Source organism: Octodon degus, unplaced genomic scaffold (assembly GCF_000260255.1).
Source record: "Octodon degus isolate 3935 unplaced genomic scaffold, OctDeg1.0 scaffold00077, whole genome shotgun sequence".
NCBI classification, from domain to species: domain Eukaryota; kingdom Metazoa; phylum Chordata; class Mammalia; order Rodentia; family Octodontidae; genus Octodon; species Octodon degus.
This window is the reverse complement of record NW_004524653.1, coordinates 4293857-4297847: the sequence shown is the minus strand read 5'-3', so window position 1 is coordinate 4297847 and position 3991 is coordinate 4293857. Positions and strand designations below refer to the sequence as shown.

Below are 3991 nucleotides of genomic sequence, written 5' to 3'. Positions count from 1 at the left end.
GGGGGGTACCAGGGATCGAACTCAGGACCTTGCATTTGCGAGGCAGGCGCTCATACCACTGCACTACATCCCTGGCCCTTTCTTACAGTTTTTGCTTACTCATAGAAACCATAATGGCGTAACATCATGATTAAAAGTGTAAATTTTGGGGTCAGTAAGACTAAGTTGGAATTTCTGAGCATTTCATTTTTTGGCTTTGTGACCTTAGTTATCTGCGGTCCTTCATTTCAGTTTCTCTAAATTAACTGAGAACCCTCAGTTATAAGTAGCAACCACCAGAACAAAAGCCACAAAGGTTGAACCAAAGGGCCTGTTAGCTCTCCTCCCCTGAGGGCAGTCCAGGGGGCAGGCAGCTACCGGTCACTCCAGTGGCTCAAGCATATCCTGGCGTGGTGAGTCTCTTGGCCTTGGGTTATGTAACCTAAGCTCACAGTTACAGGTTGTCTAATTCAGTTCTGCTTCTGGAGGCAAGGAGAGAGAGACAAGGTTCCTCTTTATAAGGACAAACCTGCCCAGGTCCTTCCTGGAGTCAGTCTGAGTTCTGTCCTGCAGCCCCCCTTGGAAGAGAACCTAGGAAAGGAAGGATCCCAGGTGGAGGGCACAAGGGCCGGGCTCTTGGGACCAAAAACCGAGAGATGACGAAGACAAAGGCTATGGCACCCGGCCTGACTGTGACACCTGACAGATGCAAATATGGGCAGGGAGAGGGAAACCAATCCTTGATTCCAGAGCTCTGTGGGATAGAGACCCGGTGAAGCTGCTTTTCTGCTGGGCTGGAAGCTGTGCGGAGGGGCGTGGGGTTGACACCTTGTGGATTATGCCAGCTCAATGCCTACAGCATAGAAAAACTCAGGGTGCAGAACCCGTGCTTACCGGATGAATATATGATGTCGATTTGATTCATTTCTTTCTTTCTTTTCTTTTTTAAAATGTATTTGGTTGCTCCGTCTCACTACGCACCTGGGACTCAGTGATCCTCCTGTTTTCAGCCTCTCAGTGCTGGGATTACAGGCGTGTGCCACCACGCCCCGATTCTGTGGCCGGCTCAGCCCCCTCTGGGGGTGGAACTGCTGAGCTACTTTGCTGGCCTGTGCTCCATTTCTTTAATGTCCTGCCACTTTTTGCTTTCTCAAATTTTTTTTTTACTTAGTGCCTGTTAAATTAAAATCAGGATAGAAGAGATACAAAGCTAGAACTTAAAAAAAAAAAAAAAAAAAGACTAGCACTGTGTCAGAGTGTTGGCCACCTCTTGCTGGGTAAAAAAGGACTCCAACTTGAGCAGTTTAAAATAAGGAAAACATTTTTATCTCAGTTTCTAAAATTGGGCCTCTGGAGGATTAGGCGGATGGTTCTGCCTCCGGGGCTCTCATTCAAGATGTAAACGAAGAAAGGGAAGAAAGAAAAACAATATTTACACACAAGATGGTAAAGATAGTCGTACAGTAGTTTCTTTTAGTTCACTGAAAAGGAAGGTTTGTGCTAATTTTGCTTGAACAACAAATCATGCCTGCATCTCATACTTGGATTAATGACTGCAAAGATAATAAGCAATGTATTAATTATTGCAACTGCCCTACCAGCCTATTTTGAAACTGTTTTGTTTTTATTTATTTTCTCCTCAATAACAAGAAACAAGATGCAAATGGGGTCAGCGCTGAGGCTGGAGACCGCTGCAGGTCTGGCACTGGACAATATTGTGTAGAAAAGGCTTTGGGATGGGACGGCTAGAGTCAGCAGGGAAGAGCAACATGGCAATGGCAGTGTCTCTTATGGCCAATCTTAAATGTCACCCAGTGTCACTCCCCAGTAACCCATTCCTTAGAAAGGTCTCACTAGCTCAGGCCTCCACACAAGAGAAGGGGAAATGGTTCTTGCTTTTGAGAGAGGGATACATTAAATTAAATTAATTCAGGCTGGTGAGATGGCTCAGTGGTCTAAAGCACCTACTTAGAACAAGCTTAGCAAAGCACAGGGATCGCAGTTCAATCCCCAGCACCACATGCCAGCCAGCCCCGCCCCCTGGTGGGCTGAGCTGGCCACACACACACACACACACGCACATAAAATTTAAAAAAAAATAAATTAAATTAATTCATTAATTAATTTATTGCAGTACCAGGGATCAAACTCAGAACCTTGCGCTTGCCAGGCAAGCACTTATTCCACTGAGCTATCTCCCTGGCCCGAGGGACACATTTTAAAGGCATTTATGTTTGATTTTTTTTTTTTTTTTAATGTATTTAGTGAAGGGCCTACAAGGTCTTAGTACGCAGATGAGACTCATAGTGATCCTCCTGTTTTCAGCCTCCCAAGTGCTGGGATTACAGGTGTGCGCCACCATGATCAGTCTCAGTCACTGTCTCAGCAGGCCCCAGGGGCGGGGCCGTCACGACACGCAGGGGATCCAACCCAGGTCCCTGTGTCTGCCTAAGCAGGCACTTTAGTCTGCTGAGCTGTCCGGCTGGCCCGCCTCCATTGGATTTGGTCAGGGCTGACCTAGCACGGAGAGCTGCTACCAAGCACACAGTAGGTGTTTAGCTTTTGCAGGGTCATTCCTGAGTTACAGGTCTTCAACGCTATATAGATCGGGGGCTTGCATTAAGAAAAAGAGCACTACTTCCGTAGGTCAGAATGAAACAAAAGTTATTTAAGCTATGTGAATATGTGCTAGAAATGCCTTTTGAGAGTTTGAGGGGGCTGGGGAGATAGCTCTGTAGAATAAGCGCTTGCCTGGCAAGCACAAGGGCCTGAGTTCTATCCCTAGTTCCACAAAAAAAAAAAAAAAAGAAAAAAAAAAAGAAAAGAAAAGAAAAGAGCACAGAATTAAATGGAAAAGTTAATGTTTGTAGAAAGTAAAAGAAGAAAATACTGTGAATTACAAAAATTTAAAAGCTGAAAAGGGAGATGCTGGGGAGATGACTCAGTAGAATAAGCACTTCCTTGGCAAGCACAAGGCCCTGAGTTCTATCTCTGGTTTCACACACACACACACACACACAAAGGCTGAAAATGATTAATATTAAAAAACTCTGGAAAATATCCATTTGTTTAAAACTATACTATGACAAGCTGCCACGCCAAGTGACGAGCGGCTACTGCGTTAGGGACAATGGCAGGTACGGCGTTGGCGTCTCGGGCTCGGCTCGGCGTTTGGGGAATGAGGGCCGTGCAAACCCGAGGCTTCAGCTCGGACAAGGATCGTGAGAGTTCTTCCGGCTCGATCCGAGACGCCGGTGGGGCCTTCTCGAAGAGAGAGCAGGCTGAAGAGGAGCGCTTCTTCCGACAGAAGACTAAAGAACAGCTAGCAGCCTTGAAGAAACATCATGAAGATGAAATCTATCATCATAAAAAGGCAATTGAACGTATGGAGAAAGAAATTGAACGACATAAGCAGAAGATCAAACAACTAACTCATGATTAAATGCACATGTCCCCCCCCCAGAATGGCATCTATCTTTGCCCACTTCTATATAGACATAATCCTGGTCTAATTACTATTTGGTCTGTATACTGCAAACGTAATAAATTGTCATCAGTGAAAAAAAATAATAAAACTATACTATGAAGTTTTGACATTGTTCTACTTCTGTTCTTTCTACTTTTATATCTCCTGCAAGTTTTTTGTTTGTTTTTTTCCTTATTTTACTTCCTTTTTTTTTTCTTTTTCCTTTTGACGGAACCAGGGATTGAACTCAGGCCCTTGCACTTGTCAGGGAAGCGCTTATTCCACTGAGCCATCTCCCCAGCCCCTCATCCATTTGTTTAAATGAGGCAGGTATCTGAACTTTCCTTTGGTATCTTTTCCCTTTGTGTTTTGGCTTCGTACCTTTTGACTGCTTGGTCCTCGGACAGTGATTCTGAGTTCTCATTCTCATAAGGAGACTACTCAAAGAAATGTACTATTTCCTCTACCACGATGGACCAACATGTGTTTTTAAAATTATTGTCATTTTAGAAAAATTTCAGTTGGTGTCACCACCCATTACGGATC

General features: G+C 44.6%; 1 pseudogene; it reads left to right on the top strand.

Annotated features, from left to right (window-relative positions):
- The first annotated feature begins 3088 nt into the window (after positions 1-3088).
- On the top strand, positions 3089-3431 carry LOC101568702 (annotated as a pseudogene).
- Positions 3432-3991: the final 560 nt, after the last annotated feature.